Source organism: Dermacentor albipictus, unplaced genomic scaffold, assembly GCF_038994185.2.
Source record: "Dermacentor albipictus isolate Rhodes 1998 colony unplaced genomic scaffold, USDA_Dalb.pri_finalv2 scaffold_11, whole genome shotgun sequence".
Taxonomy (NCBI): Eukaryota; Metazoa; Arthropoda; class Arachnida; order Ixodida; family Ixodidae; genus Dermacentor; species Dermacentor albipictus.
This window is the reverse complement of record NW_027225565.1, coordinates 10,977,793-10,994,658: the sequence shown is the minus strand read 5'-3', so window position 1 is coordinate 10,994,658 and position 16,866 is coordinate 10,977,793. Positions and strand designations below refer to the sequence as shown.

Here is a 16,866-nt window from a genome sequence, read left to right as displayed (position 1 = left end):
CGTCTGGCTTGTGTGCTCCTAGACGCAAGTGTAGAGATGTGTTCGTGGCGTCCGGCTTGACTTTTTTACACCTTACACCTTCCGGGCAACCACATTATCTCTTGCTTCGTGGTAGAAGGCCTTGTCAGCACACTGGTGAAACGACAAAGAGGAATGCGGAGAGAAACCACTCCTTGGCGGAGAGGGGGTCAGCATAGCTCACGTCGCGTCAACGCACTGGTCCAGCCACACAGAGGAATGGGGAAACAAACCACTCCCTGGCGTAGAGTGGGCGGACGTAGGAGAAAAGAGAGTATGCATGATCCCGTCGCACACACCCGACGGTCAAGTCTTTTCATTTTCACGAGCATGACCATTAGGCACGCCGACTCTCAGACTCTTGGCATCTGTTGCATTCATCGCCGCACACAGTGAACCGTAACCGTGGTATGTTACATGCTCGAGGCGTATCTCTGTTATGTGAGATGCCGCAGATGGGGGCTCCAAATTAATCTTGACCACGTTGGATTCATTATAGTGCCGCCTACGCACGGTACATGCTCGTTTTTGCATTTCGCTCGAAGTGAAATTCGGCCGCCAAGGTTGAAAATCCGTTGGAATTATTCCGGGTCTTTCGGCGTTTAATCTGACTACTTGTGCCCATGTTAAGTGTGCATAGGTTGTGCGCTTTTTGGATTGCGATTAAATATTATTACCTTCTTCGGGACAACATGTAGTTTGGGAAAGACATGCCGCACACTCCGACTACTGGGTGAGAAGGAATGAGTGCGGTTTTGTGCAAACAGTGCGGCGATAAACGCACACCGAGTTCTAAATTTGGGCGTTATTCTGTGATGCTTTTTGACTAATATCGCAATCGTAGCGAGTTAATTCGTCGCTACCGTAGCTAAATTTTACAGGTAATGCATCGAATAACATGTAATCTAAAAGTTCCTTTTTATTTTGCTGTTGCGCAATGTACCGCACTCTGTGCGAAATTTGATCACCGATGATCAGCAGACGTTCACGCATCGGCAGAGGGCTGCGTGACAAACAGTTTACTTCGACAAGAAGCGATTGGTTTATGCACAGCGCAACCTGCCTTTCGTACAACTCGTCTCTCTGGTGCAATGCGTTATTATAATTATACCGCAATGCGAAAAACTGACCGAAAAAGCAAGAATCGCAACGGCACTGCCATGATGCAAAATCCTCATAGTGGTCTGCACAGTTATTCTCTGAATTACTAATGGTAACATAATTCTATGCTACAAATGCACGAAATACAGTGTAAAAGTAAAGCTCTAGTGCAGTGGGTGCAACATCGGCAATTGTAGGCCATGAGTGGTAACGTAAATAAAGCTTTGTCTGGCCATTCATATCACTCGGCATTCTTTTTTATGACATGTATGACAATTGCCTCTGTATGTTTTTCACGAAGGAACAACGGTTCTTTGAAACTTGGTCTACACGAGCGTGCGCCTTTGCAGGTACCGTAACTGGATGGCGCCACCGAATCGCACGAGGCTCAGGATCGCGCGTTACCTCTCCATCGATCATCGACACCGGCTCTTATATTGGTTACTCCTATTGATAACCTAACTTTACTCGTACTAGACCCTACAACAACATCTTCGTTAATTTCATGAGTCTTTCTTCTTACACTTCTCTATACGGTAATGTGGCGTAACTTTATTATTCTTACTTTCAGCTTACGTTGCATAGGTGTCTGAGCAGCTGGCAGTCGTCAATGGCGCTGATGGCAACGTTAAACTCACAATTTGGTTTCAAATGCGACGCGATCTTTGCGTGTTGCATACGAAAGCGAATGAAGGCAAGCAACCTAACGTCCTTCATGAAGCAAAGCAGCTTTGTTCCTGAGTGAAAATAAAGCAGGGGCGCTATAACGTAAAACTATTCCAAACTTTTCTATTCCAATTCTGCTATCAGCCCTCCGCGATTGGTCAAAAACTTTTTTCGACCACCCCCCATTTCACCGGTCTGTCAAGCGACGTTACAAAAACCGCAATACCTCCCCATCTGATATGATGTGTGCACACTGATTATGCAAGATTTGACAGAAAAAGAAAAACAGTTATTTCTGATTCGATTTCTTTTCGCCATTAGCCCTCGGCTATTGGTAAAAAGTTTTCGGGCTGCACCCACTTCCCCTGCCTGTCACGCGACGTCACAAAACCGCACGAACTCACCGCGTCAAAGTGACGTGTACGCGATAAAGATGCATTAATATGCCGAACAAAACTGAATTTTTTTCGGAATAGCCGCAGGCTGCCCCGTTCCGAAAGGAATACAAGATAGCTGCCGCCGATCGCTGAGACGCTGGCTACTCGCACCTGCCGGAGAGCATGGGTGTATTTGCGTATAATAAAACTTCTTGCGTGGCCGTGTAACGTTTTTAAGCACTTTCGACACGTTTACTACCTCATTCTGCCAACTCTTCTTTGCTGAGGGTCAATTTTAGCGTCATTCTTAAGCTTCCGTTACATGCCGCCGCGATTTTCGACCAGCCACCACAAGCTAAGTAAGGGAAAGCCGACAAATCGCAGACGCCGGCACCACCCTCTTCATCCGGTTATCGGTTTTCAGTGCACTGGCTCTGCCCTAGTGAATCCCTCTCCACTTGAGCGTTCTCCTCGCCTCTTGTCAGCCAATTAGATACAACAAGCCGCTCAGTGTAGGCAATGTTATTCGTTTTTCAAGCAAACAAAAGGGACCTCCTATGAACGAGGAGAGCGTTTGATTGGTCTGTTCAGACAACCCTATGGGTGACCGCCCGGTGCTTGCGTCGGTGGTTACGCAAATTTGACGTCAGGAAATTGGAATAGAAACATATTGGAATAGTTTTACGTTATAGGGCCCCAGGCATCTCAAAGCACGAGGTCATTCCTTCGTAAACGCCTCTTACCGACATGTGATACATTAGGGAAGATGCCTGTCTCTGAAAAAAACGCCTACTTGTCGTAGGTTGGCATCAACGCGCTCGTTTTCCACCTTGTCACAACATAACCAACCATCCAGCATCGAAGAACCCGCATTCAACGCCCAGTTACCGCTATCTCGTGAAACGCAAGGGACGCAGGCCACCTCAGCTGACCAATAAGCTGCCAAATATAACCTATTGCGATGCGCGCCACAGACAACCGTTTGCACGATGGAACCTGCGGCACTGCCATCCCTCGTTTAATTCGTTGTTTATTTGCATTATGCCATTTGCCTGGTGAAAATTGACGGTGCTGCCTTGCGTACATTTTTTTTCATAACAAGAAAAAAAAAGCAGTAGCCGTAGGCATATTAATTCATTTTGAGAAAAGTAATAATGTTGACTGCAATTTTAATAAATCAGTGAAAAGCTGCAATACATGCGTATTGTTTGACGAATATCATTTAAAATAAACACATGCTTTAAAGGAACAACGCCTTCAACCGCAAATGTCCACACTCTACGAAAGCTTGTGAAGGCTATGAGCAAGAAAGCATCATTCATGAACAAAAATTTTAAGTGGGCCGAAACGAAGGCAAAAACATGGCGATGCAGGTGCCTCTCGCTGCCATTAAATACCGCCGCAGACTACCATACTTTGCACGGTTTGCCAGACTAATAATGTTGGCGTAAAATGTTTGAGTTTTCAGCCCAGTGCAACGTCACGTGCCGTAAATAATCGAGACACGGACGATTTTATATTTCGTCTCCATCGAAACGCAGCCTCCGTGGCCGGGATTTGATGCCGCGACCTCGTGTTTGGCAGCGCAGCTCCACAGGCGCTATGGCACCAAGCTGGGTAAAAAAAAATGAATTTACAAATCGCTACCCCTTTACGCTGCAATTTGTAATACAATGCAGGGGTTTTGGGTTTTTGGGTTGCATTGGGTTGCAGTGCAGCACGCTGGGCAAACAAAAAACATTATTTTCCACAACGCCACCCCTTTACGGTGAAATTGAAAATACTTTGAAGCGGTTCCTGCTCTACGGCTATGTTTCTATAGAAACGCTAGCTTCGCAATATACTTGCGAAAGAGTTTGCTTCGTGAATATTTACAGGTCTACGCCCATTTCGTCATCTTGACCAATTCACCGAAGCGATTTCTGCAGTTTCCCAGCACGAATTTTCATAAAAAGAAACATGACTACTCGACCGCCAAATAGGGCGTCAACATGTCGGATAATGGTGGCCATGCAAGCACCATTCCCGTTCTGAAAACAAACCGTTCATATGTCCTGGCACGGTTGGTGAAAATTGCGCTTCCGTCTTAACAAGAATCATTGTGACCAATCACACAAGGGAAAGCGAATGGTTCACTTTTGGAGTTGTTATAAAATCGTGCGCCAGAATATGTGTCCCGAAATGAAATACCGCCGTAGTCAACCCCGAGATAATCAAGTCGAAGTGGCCTAGTTGAAGGCCCAGGGACGGTTTCTGTTCATTGAATAGCTACACAAGCAATGGTATCAAATTTGATGAAAAGTATTGCTCGGTGATTATACGTACAATACAATAGAGAATATATTGTTCTGCTATAAAGTAGTAATATGGCTGCGAGTGTATATGCATCAGCGTACATTGAACGAGTGGAGCAAACCAATAATATAGACGTATTCATTGAAGACTTTTTAAAGTATCAATAGAATAGAAACCGCGTTTCTAAACCATACACATATACATCAGTAGAATTTTGTGTTACAATCGCACTGCACAGCTCCTAACTGCAATACATGTGATTACAATATGGCCGAGTACGATTCTCGCTTGTATCCTGCACTGAAGCGTCCGGAAATAACAAATATTGGGGTTCAAACAGAGTGTAAATAAATGTGGGATACTTTTTATGAGCTTTGCATTAACATCGCTAGCCATTCAAGGCGTTGGAGTGCTGCAAAATTGAGGGCTGCTCGCTAGAAGATTGGCACGCCGAAAGAGAAAGAAGCCCGGCACTTCACGCGCCGTTCCACGGGGCTCGCGAGTGCGGCTCGACCGGCCAGAGCAGCCTCGGTTGGATCGCGGCAGGCGGGTGTCCTCGCACTGTGGGCGCGGCTGCTCTGGAAGCCAGGCCTGCCAACCGATTCCCCGCCAGCCTCAAGGCGGAGGCCAACGGCAGGGAGACAGCGGGAGTGGGCGCCGACGGAGGACCGAGGCCGAGGGAGTGCGCCGGGCTGTTGCCGCCATGACGGAGGAGGACGATTCGACCAACAAGAAAGCGGCCCCGCCCAAGACCACCCGGGCGAAGCGGAAGCCGGCTGCTGCCGATGATGGGGGCAGTCCATCGGAAGAGGCGCCCGTCGTGAAGCGGCCGCGCGGGAAGGCGACCAAGGATTCGCCTACACCAACGACGAGGTCCAGGTCAGCGAAGCCGGCAGCGCAGAAAGCCATCACCACCAGGGCTTCTGCTAAGACAAGAAAGGCCTCTGATGAACCGTCACCAGAAGCTGATGTGAACGTCCCCTCCACCAGCAAGAGACGCTCACAAAAGGCCCCCAGAGTGAGCCGCAAGACCCGAGCACGGAGCTTGTCCCGGAGCCATGCCTCCTCGGCCGCTGCCAAGGGTACGAAGCGTCGCCAGCGCTCACGTAGTCACCACTCCGGCAGCAGCAGCCACCATGCCAGGAGGGGAAAGAGCCGTGGCCGATCCCGACACTCGTCCCGCAGCGGTCGAGGTGGCCGCAAGCACAGAGGCAGCCGCCGAGGGGCATCAACCACCCGCTCGGAGAGCACCCGCGGGAGAAAGAGGGGACGCAGCAAGAGCCGACATCATCGCTCCGTCAGCAGCTCGTATGCCGCGAGCGCGACCACCAAGAGTGGCGGACGTAAACGGCGTCGCCGTGCCCGTAGCAGCCACTCCTCGTCAAGCCTTGGAGGTAAGCGGGTGAAGTCGAAGAAGGCGGCGAGCAGGTCCTCGTCGAAATCACGGCGGGCCAACCGGACGAGTGCTTCCAAGCCCAAGAAAAGTGGCAAGGGCAAGTGACATCACAGTCATCGCGGAAGGGCGCTGGTCACATTCAGCGACAATCAGCAATTGGGATTTGGATTGACTCCCCGTGGAAGATCGAATAACTGGAAGGCGTCGTGAATTGATTCACGAAATCTTGTCTTGGGTCATTGGAAAGTGATTCACAATAAATTTCTCGATGAAGACGCTAAACTGCTGTTCAGTTATTTCTTCCAGGTGTTCTTTTTCAAGGTGTATGTTTTTCTCTTGTTGGTTAAAGTTAATAGGTGATTCCAGTTAAATATGGTGCTCACTGTAAGCAGGTCAAATGGAGCAAGCGTTAAAGCAGCTCCTCGTCGGAGCTTTGTCGGCCGAGTGGTCGAGGTAACGGTGCATGTGCGGACCGCGCAAATAAAGAATCGGCGACAACTGAGGGTTAAATGAGAGTGAAATGGGTTAGCAGTACGTCGCACCTCTGAGGTCCCGCACCGGTGAATAAACTGCGTACGCTATATCGCAAAGTATTGTTCACGAGCTCACTTGGCATACACGGCCTCTTCCTATACATATTCACAACCGAGAAGAAAGGAAGCAGAGGGGCGCGATATTTATTACTACTATCGTAAGAAGCCAACAAAGACAGCAAAGACAGCATAGGGGAAATTACTTGTACGTATTAACTGAATAAATAAGCTATAAATTAAGGAAAACGAAAGTCGAAACAACTGGTCGCAGGTGAGATACGAACCCTCGGCTTCGCATCCCACCTGCCTCCCGTTGTTTCGACATCAACTTTCATTGGTAATAATTTATAATTTCTTTAATCAATTAATAAGTACAACAAATTTGTCCTAAGCTGTCCCTGGCGTCCTAGTTAGTTTGGTAGGATGTGATATATATATCACATATATCACACACACACACACACACACACACATATATATATATATATATATATATATATATATATATATATATATATATATATATATATATATATATATATATATATACACAGATTCTCCCAAATGACTTGAGCCATTGTTTTAAAAATGAACGTTACTCCAGACGCGAGTTGAACTGAATGCATAATGTTGGCACTGGCCTAGAGTTAATCGGGCTATTTTTATTTTCCTCTTATCCAACGGATTAGTTATGTTTAAATAATAAAATTTTTAGTTATTGGCTGCAGAATCCAAGTTATGTGGGCTAACCTGTATAGCGTCTCTACGACCGCAGGACCACTCACGCTATTTACAACCAGGCTACGAAATTGTTCTACATGTCTGGAAGGGTCTTTCCACCCCCTCATCGCTAGTTGAATAGGGCACCAGCCTTTTCTCTTAGACTCTTACAGTCCGGCACATGTCTGTGTCTGGCCGTTCTACACGAAGTTTATACCGACATATATAGGGACGACGCCTGCTCGTCCTACGGGCAGACTTCCGCTCTATCACACGTGCTCTGGTAGTGCGGGTCGAGATACCCGAAGTTCAGCAACGAGGAGTGGGACTTGCTACGGCGCAGCCCCGTTCTAATCAAGCAAATCCCGGCTGTCCGGCGTGCCCGCGACCGGGTCGCTGGGCTAGACCTGCCGGTCCAGACGTGGGATTAGGTGGGTGCGCGACAAGCTCGCGTCCTTAATAAAGTGCTTTCAATCACTGACCCCCGACGTGTATCGCGACGACGCCTGCTCCTCCTGCGGGCAGAACTCCAATCTAGCGCACATGCTCTGGGAGTGCGTTTCGACATACCCCCAAGTTCATCAAGGAGTGGGACTCGCTTCTGTGTAGCCCAGCTCTTGAAAAGAAAATCCTGGCTGTCCGGCGCGCCCGCGACCGGGCCGCCGGACCGGGCCGGTTGGTTAGACCTGCCGGTCCGGACGCGGGACTAGCCGGGTGCGCGACGAGTTCGCGTTCTCGCGGGACCTGCAATAAAAGGTGATTCACTCACTCACTCACTCACTCACTCACTCACTCACTCACTCACTCACTCACTCACTCACTCACTCACTCACTCACTCACTCACTCACTCACTCACTCACTCACTCACTCACTCACTCACTCACTCACTCACTCACTCACAGCAAAGAACATTGCACGTGGAGAAGCAGCACGGGCGTGAGGGCAGCGAGGAAGAAGATGCCCAATCCAAAATTTTTGGCCAGTCCCCCAATGTGGCTATGAGCCATAATGTGAGGCTACCATCATCATCATCATAAGGATCATCATCGTCGGAGGCGAAAGCAGACGTGCACGATCTAGCTCCAACCGGGGCTTGCTCGGGGCCTGAAGTACGAGGTCGCTTCCACTTCTTGCACCATATACTGCCTGTTCCAGTATATGGTCGCGGATCTTCGGATTCCCTTGGGTGGTGTTGCGGTGGACCGTGAATGTGAGGGCAGAGCCACACAGACCAAGGTGAGTGTCATGATAGACGGTCATGATGTTTCTGCATGGTTACTGCCACAGAAATGCGCAAAGGTTACGTTGTGTTGACGCTAACGTCATTCGCGTAGATATGACGTTTTACGGATTGGAAACGCGCGCAAGAATTTTAAGAATGTGTCACTGAGAAAGTAGTCCAACTTCTCGTGCGATTCAAGCGCGAAAATTTTGTTGCAAGGCGGTGTAGACGTTCACCATAACATCCCCTTTATTTTCCTACGTTCTTGCGCGGGTCTCTATACCTTATATACTACGCCATGACTATGGTTGCTCCTGCCACTCATAGTGTGCAAGAGAGAGGGCACTGGGACGTTGCCAGCTCCAGGCCACCTGATTTCTACACAAATGATTGCTGGTTGCGAAGTGTGAGTCATTCTAAACTGGATCTCGTACAGGATGCGTGGGATCTCGGGGGCAAACATATGAACCCTCGTGAGCCAACGTTATTGACGGAAGCTATACAAACTAATTGAAGTTGGCATGCTACACTGCCCATCACCCTTTGCAGTCTTTTGTGGCCGCCAAGTCGCATCATGCGACATAATCGGGGTTCTGGTCTGCATGCCTTCAAGCTCAAATGCAACGAAATCATAAATCTCCTTAAAAGCATTATATCAGATAGCCGAGGTATAAGTTAGCTTCGCTGCGAAATTTCACGTTTCGTATGGCCGTGGATCCATCAGAAAAAACTTGCAACATTGACCACTTTGATAAAAAACTGAAAAAAAAACGCATCCATGACCACGTGCCGCATGTGACGCATGAGCTAATATTCTCGGCTTCCATCATGATCTCTTTGGTTACGTGGTATCTGCTATTGCCATCGGGGCTCTGTTGACAGCTCTTCAATCGCTACTTATCGCGAGCGTGCAATGTCCAGCGGTGAGCCATCATAACCAATGCCAAAATATTTCCGATAATATTAGATACCTTGCAATTGATCTACTACATTGAATCCGGTACTGCATAATTCAGGATTCTATTCAGAGAACTGGGACTGTAGAGTCTCCATCGGATGATACTATGTAATATATTGATTTGCGGCGCCAATCCTTTCATGTGCTTGTGTTTATTGTCTGTCTACCTGGTTTGCATAGCAGCCATTACGAAGGTATCAAAAGTAAATCAAAGACGTTGGCCTGCCTCGCTCCTTGTAAACTTCATGAATTGTACAATCTACATTCCTTTTACCCACTCTCCCAAATTGGTCTCGACGCATAGTTTAAATATATTTTTATCTCTCTGAATGGAAAAGGAACATTTGCTCAGCCATGAGTAGAAGTGAAATTAGAAAGCTGGCGCGTGGTGGTTATGGCAAGATATACATCCAAGTGTCACACGCCGATGCCCCTCAGGTCTCACCGGCCTCCTCGCTCTCTTCACCAGCATTGGATGCGAGCGCAGAGTCTCCGAGACGCAGGTGACTATCGAGGATAGACTATGTTAATGATGAGTGGTTTGATAGCTCTAGCATTACGGCAATGCATTTCCTTCACGCAAAAGCGTTCGGGTCCGTATATGCGCTCTAAAGCTTGAAACACGAAGGCCAATATGGCGGTGGCAGGACAAGCGCATAAGGGTTGGAGCCCGAATTTTGTTTTAACTCTCAGTTGAGTCCACACGTAGGGCATACTGAAACTGTGGCAGTTCAGGATACGCTGCAAGACTGCACAGAATCACAAAATTCAGCTTAAGATGACTATTTTTCCATTGCCAATGCTGTGGCAGGTACCGCCCTAGTGTGCAGCAGTATGACGACGTCGTCTCTGGCACCTCTTCTATGGCGAGCGAAGAGGAAGAGGGCATCTGGCTACTTCCAGGTACCGAGCGCCTCATCTCAACTGGTAGGAATGTTTCCGGAGTATAGGGTGAGTGCTTTGTGCCGGAACCTAAACACGCCGATGCTCTAACCCTCCACGCTGGCTTAGAGGCTGTGCTGTTGCGCTGCTAATCACGCGATCGCGGGATCTTATCTCTAGTGCGGATGCGTATTTCGATAAAGGGGGGGGGGGGGGTCAAATGAAAACGCCCATTTCCCGTAAATTGCGGGCACTTTAAAGATCTCCTGATGCTCAAAATTAATCCAGAGTCCGCCACCACGGCGTGCCTCGTAATCAAACCGTCATTATATTATACTAGGAGAATACCAGCAAACTTGAGCGTAGAAAAAAATCAAGAGGCAGACATAGACAAAGAGACAGGAAGGTTTGCTGGTATTCTCCTAGTATAACCATGTACCAACTAGCCCAACAAGCCACTCTTACAAACCGTCGTGTTGGCACGTAAAACCCCAGAATTAAATTCATGCAGATGCCCTAAAGAATACCACCTAGGAACAATTTTCGAGCGACAGCGGGAAGTGACAGCGACTACTTTGTCGTCGCGGAGGGCGATCTAACGCCGTCGCCAGATAATTTCGCCAGATAATTTCGTTTGTCGCCTTGTAGTCCGCGTGGCGCCTTCAGCCGGTTACCGCGTCAATGTGCAACAAAACGGTGGCAATCAGTCGTGCCGTCCCAATCCATATTCGCTCTTGCAACTTCCTCTACGCCGTCACATCAAGGAACTCTAAATTATGCCTTCGTTTCTTCTCATCTCACGCTGACGAGAAAGTATTTTGTGAGGTTTTGTATGTATGCTGAAGATCAGCTTCTTTCATTTTCTTTTGACGATGTTAGACCTGAGACGCCCCTGAGAGCCAGAAAAATGTTTCGCTTTCCACCTACTAGATGTCGTGAAACATTTAACGCTGGGCATATGTAGTTTCTTGCAGTTCTTATCGGAGGCATCTCTACGAACACGCACAATTACTACTAATTGCAGCGCTTCAGCTGTTGAGGCGGCCAAATCGCTCAGAACGTGCCAAGCGTGTGAACCCGCTGGCTTGCCTGTGACAAATTTTTGAGGGCGTTCTATAGCAGTTTGTCAATGCATGAGTCCGTTGTATAACGGTTTCAATACCTGGCTTCTGTGCTAGTGGTCATATACGTTGAACTCATGCCATCATATGCGTTAATAATGTCGATATAAATAGTTATTATAAATTTTCTTGTTGGAAATGACGAGCTTACAAAGTGACGAAGCCGTTTGAAGTCAGATGGACAAAGTTTTCGTAAATCCATCTGCTACCCAGAATTCATGAAAGTATAATACTATTACAAGAGCGAGCTGTAGGGTTAGTGTCCACGGAAGCTGCAAGCAGGGCGGCTCTGCCAACATGGGAATGATGAGTAGTACATCACTTTGCCTAAATTTCGTCCTTGTGGCTTTAAATGGGTTTGTTACTTTGCAAAGTGATCATTTTCAAGAATGTACGGCGTTATGAACAAAAAAAGCATAATTACCACTGTCCTAGGGCAGGATTCGAACACAGAAGCCCGATATTGGAACTATTACGCCAAGGACGCATGGGACAAGCACAACTACTGCAATTAGCAGCAATTCTGCTTGCTTGCAGAATTTTATTGCCTTTTGCAATAAAATAAACAATAATTGCTTTGAAATTTCGGCCAATGTAGGCCTACATGTTATTAGCTTTTGCATTAAAATAAATAATAATGGTTTTGAAATTTCGGCCAATATAGACCAAGATGTTATTAGCTTTTGCATAAAAATAAATAATAATTGTTTTCAAATTTTAGCCAACATAGGCTCAGATATAACGTAATAAACGAAAACGCGTAAGAAAAGTCTGAAGCCCCAAGCAGAAAGATGAGACAAATCCATGTACAAACTATGCACCAATCCCACGACGGCTAAGGCATCGCAGCGCCAGAGTTCCCTTTAGCAATTGTATATAGAAACTCTGTGTTTATTCCCAGGCTAAGGCTCACTTTGCCCATGCTGGCTGAGCTAACCCGCTTGCCACTCCCATAGAAACCGACCACCTTAGTCTAATCTAGCACACATGAAAGTGCGTCTTTGCCATGTACGTCTTTGTCATGAATACAAATTTCGGTTGGTCGACACAATTTGCTTCATAGCCTGCGTCGCCTCAATAGGTTGCAAGTGCCAGTTAGTCGAACTCTCTTCTCTCAATCGAAAGCACCTGCTACTCTTTCAGATAAGCTGCTCATTTCAAAAATGCATGCTTTCGTCTGACACTTCTTAAGCTGCCTCTTTCCTACATGATGAGTAGAAGGTTTTCTAACTTGTGGAATTTGCGCTCTTGAAAGGAAAGCCAACAGGGTTGCGTTACGAATCTCACCTCAGTACCGCAAGTTGCCTTATATGCTTAAACCCTTTGTAATGGACACATGGGCACCTGGTAGGAAATCTATGTTAAAGTAGTGTTTATAATCAATGACTACAGAACACTGGCGGGCAGAACATCCTTTCTCCTTTTGCAGTGTGTTGACACTTATACTTGATGATAGCTCAAGTTCTACAGACAGCCGCTTCCCCATTAGTGGATTAAGTAGCAAGCTGAGGTCAATGGCAATGTTCTGAAGCTTTCCTTATTCAGATCTGCTTTATAACTGGTGGGGAAGCGCTGTCCCTCGACTGGAGCTGTCAGGCACACGATTTGTTTTTCTGCAGGTGCACACAGTTCATTATGTGAGGGTTTAGCACGTATGCACCCAAGATCGTTTTCCTTCTAAATGTATATTCTATTCTTACTGAGTCTTATTTGCGATAGCGATTTGAGTAGTCTGATAGGAATGATTCAGAAGCTTCGGAGCAATCTTAAGAACATATTCAAATAGTCTGGCTCCATCTTGTAGCTTAAATCACTAATAATTTGTACGATGCAATTTCTAGATAAGCAACCGTGAATAAATGTGCAAGGGGAATTTAAGTGGGATCAACTGCTGAATATTTTCGATAATGCGCAGTGCGATAAAAAATTATGTTCGTCATTACACCTGTCCCGAGTTTGAGGATTACCTCGATGGTTACCTCGTGATTCGCTTCACCGCAAGAAGTTGCTTAATAAATTGCCAGGTGGCAACATTTTTAGGTGTACTTGTAGTTACTGACGCCTTTCTTAAACGACAGTTTCTAGTGTTCCCAAGAGAAATGGGACCAAGAAACAAAGTGACGTCGGCTACCTGACTCCTTCGTAAACTCCATATTGTACTCCTGTTTTGTTTACTAGAAAATGAAAGAATGTAATTCTGCACTGTATCGAAACCTCTACTTAGATATGAGAAAAAGCCTTGACGGAACATTTTGTTTTCAATATATGCATATATTTTATTAAGGCGTTTGTATTAGGTGTGTAAAATTGAAAAAAAAAGTGCACGTGTGAAGTGTGGAAAGTCGCTTGCGTGGTAAAGGGGATAGGAGATCTTAGAAGAGCATGCGTGTAATATGTATGTATGTATGTATGTACGTACGTACGTATGTATGTATGTATGTATGTATGTATGTATGTATGTATGTATGTATGTATGTATGTATTGTGGGATCTGATGTGGGATATCTCACACCGTACTCTTGGGACAAAGGAACGACAACACAGTAGTGCAAACAATCACAAGGGCATTTATTGCACCTTTCATACATCAATGCCTGCTAGCCGAGTTGCTATCGACAAAACATGCCGATGGGCGCGCGACAAATCTAGAAATCTAGAAGTCCGGCTTACCGCGTCCTCGCGAGCGAATATGTTCGCTCCATGCTGGATCCCAACGCCTGGTCCTTCGCGTGTATAGTCACGCGAATCGTGGCGCGTTCGAAGGCGGCCACGCGAGGCGGTCTCGCAGAAGCATGGGTGGCGGCACGCGGGAGACGTCCCCGCTGTGCGTCGACCCGCCGGGAAAGAGCCGCGCTGCACGTGCGGCACGCCCGTCCCCGCTCGTTGCCTCGAACCCAACACAGCGCGCCTTGCATCTCCCGCCGAGGGTAACCCCGCAGCCGCGCAACACTAGCGCCATCTCTCGGACTGCGCCTGTACCACTCGGACCGCCGCGTGTGCGGCGAAGCCGCACTACAGGAGACGCGCTATGCGGGAAAAACATCAGGGGAGGCGCGAGGGTCGCGCATTCCCACATCCCCCCAACCTTAAATCACTACATATTCCGGCGAAACATGTCACTCGGTCTCACATCAACGCGCGCTTCGCGACAAGGTAGTACATGTAACAGTGGCCGCGCCGAATAAATGTCCACACGCTGTCCATAGCATGCGAGCCGACATTGTCCCTGGGTGCACCGCTGGCGTCCGCCGGTCACAGCAGCAGCTGTGCAGCCTCGGCGGCACGATCCCAAGCCAGGACTCCGGTGACGACGACGCAGTAGTCGGCACGAGCAAGCGTCGCTCGCGCCGACGCGCCCTGCTGGCGGGAGCAGCAGTAGCTGTCGGTGACCGCCGGCTCTTTTGTCCGCCGCCGAGGGTTGCGAGCTGGATACAGGAGGCCGCCGAAGTCGTCGCGCCGAACTGGCCACAGCATCACCATCGCCCGGGGTGGCTCGATCGTAGTCCGGGGCAGCAGCGCAGACGATGTGCAGGTGACGGCAAACCAGGGGTGACTCCAATCACACTGCGTAAACTCAACACACTCGGCAAACACTAAAGTAGTGCAAGGGAGAGGAATTATGCATGCGCATCGCCCACGTGGTACGATGTTCAACTCGGCTAGCAAAAGATCGGGCAGCTATACTCAGATGCTAAGTTCACGTGAACGAAGCTCGCTTTCTTGAGTCGAACGAGTAATTTCAATTCGTGCGAGGCTAAATAGAATGAGGGAAGCAAATTGCAACGCCTCAACGCCACGGTCCACCCGGTTGTGTCCCTCCACGTGCGACAGGCAGCTTCGTAAAGCCTTAGGCCTAAAGCGTCGCTACCCTGACACCAACCGGCATCCAAAAACAACAACACCCAAGATGGGCGCAAAACCGGCAGCCGCGAGGAGACGTCAGCTCTGTGAGGTGGTCCTACTCCGCTCGGTGCACACAGCATCCGAGTTGACGGCGCCCACCGTCCCAGACGGTGTCGGAGCGCCCGGTGCCAGGCCGCAATACGAGTCAGCCCGTAGTGGCACCCGTGGCCCGCGGCCACCCGGCTCCCAGAGCCGCGACTTCATCCGAGTCAAAGAGATAGAAGAAGCTATTTACATAGGAAATTCGGACCACCCACGAGGCTTCCGTACTCACTCGCTTCAGGCTTGCCACTGCTTCGCGGGCGCTCAGCCTCGCCCTCCCAGGATGCAGACCACGTGGCTCTCGTACCAACGAATGCCATTAAAAAAAACACTTGCGAAAAGGCTTAGCATGTTGACATGTTCAAACACACTACAGCCACCATCACCTCGCTCAAGAAAGCACGCCGCCGACGCTAGCGATCAAAATCCACGCTAGGCCTACGCTTCGGTTCAAACAAAGGTCTCGAACGAAGCAACACTTAAAATTATCGTCCGATGCCCCAAGAGGTCCACGTTGGGCAGCCAGATGTGGGATCTGATGTGGGATATCTCACACCGTACTCTTGGGACAAAGGAACGACAACACAGTAGTGCAAACAATCACAAGGGCATTTATTGCACCTTTCATACATCAATGCCTGCTAGCCGAGTTGCTATCGACAAAACATGCCGATGGGCGCGCGACAAATCTAGAAGTCCTGCTTACCGCGTCCTCGCGAGCGAATATGTTCGCTCCATGCTGGATCCCAACGCCTGGTCGTTCGCGTGTATAGTCACGCGAATCGTGGCGCGTTCGAAGGCGGCCACGCGAGGCGGTCTCGCAGAAGCATGGGTGGCGGCACGCGGGAGACGTCCCCGCTGTGCGTCGACCCGCCGGGAAAGAGCCGCGCTGCACGTGCGGCACGCCCGTCCCCGCTCGTTGCCTCGAACCCAACACAGCGCGCCTTGCATCTCCCGCTGAGGGTAACCCCGCAGCCGCGCAACACTAGCGCCATCTCTCGGACTGCGCCTGTACCACTCGGACCGCCGCGTGTGCGGCGAAGCCGCACTACAGGAGACGCGCTATGCGGGAAAAACATCAGGGGAGGCGCGAGGGTCGCGCATTCCCACAGTATGTATGTATGTATGTATGTATGTATGTATGTATGTATGTATGTATGTATGTATGTATGTATGTATGTATGTATGTATGTATGTATGTATGTATGTATGTATGTATTAGTGCAATTGACGGTGGTGTGCCACCATAGTGGCACTTCGCTCCTCGCAGAGGCAGGAGACGTGTCGATTGAGCTGCGGAAAAACGCTTTGCAATATCTTGAACGTGGTTTAAGTCTTGAAACGGGGCTTCAAAGACGTGCGAGGTAATGCAAATACCTTTCTCTCGCATTCACCGCCCAGTCGCCAATGAAGTGTTTTTTGAACATCGATTAATGCTTATTAAGCTGACTTATTCTTTAGAAAACCATACCAATCCATGTTGAATACTTTATAGTTGTAATTTAGATGTTATTGATGCAGTGATTTTAATTTGATAGTCACTTTCTTTGTTGTTGTAAATGATGAACCCCTGTAGAGATAATTTTTTCTGACAGTTTACGAATAAATTTTGCAGGCTCTTTTTTGAGGTT

The 16,866-nt window shown here is 48.4% G+C and overlaps 1 protein-coding gene across 2 annotated transcripts in view; it reads left to right on the top strand.

Moving 5' to 3' along the window:
* The window catches only part of LOC139051388 (uncharacterized), a 357,169-nt gene that overhangs the window by 38,481 nt on the left and 301,822 nt on the right, over window positions 1-16,866 (top strand). The window contains exons 1-2 of one of the 2 annotated variants that reach the window (XR_011509367.1): window positions 8,164-8,343; window positions 10,099-10,238. The exons of the other annotated variant lie outside the window; for it this stretch is intronic. The gene's annotated coding sequence lies outside the window, so the exon portion shown is untranslated. Of the gene's footprint in view, window positions 1-8,163; window positions 8,344-10,098; window positions 10,239-16,866 lie in introns of those variants that run through there. 2 annotated transcript variants of the gene reach the window in all.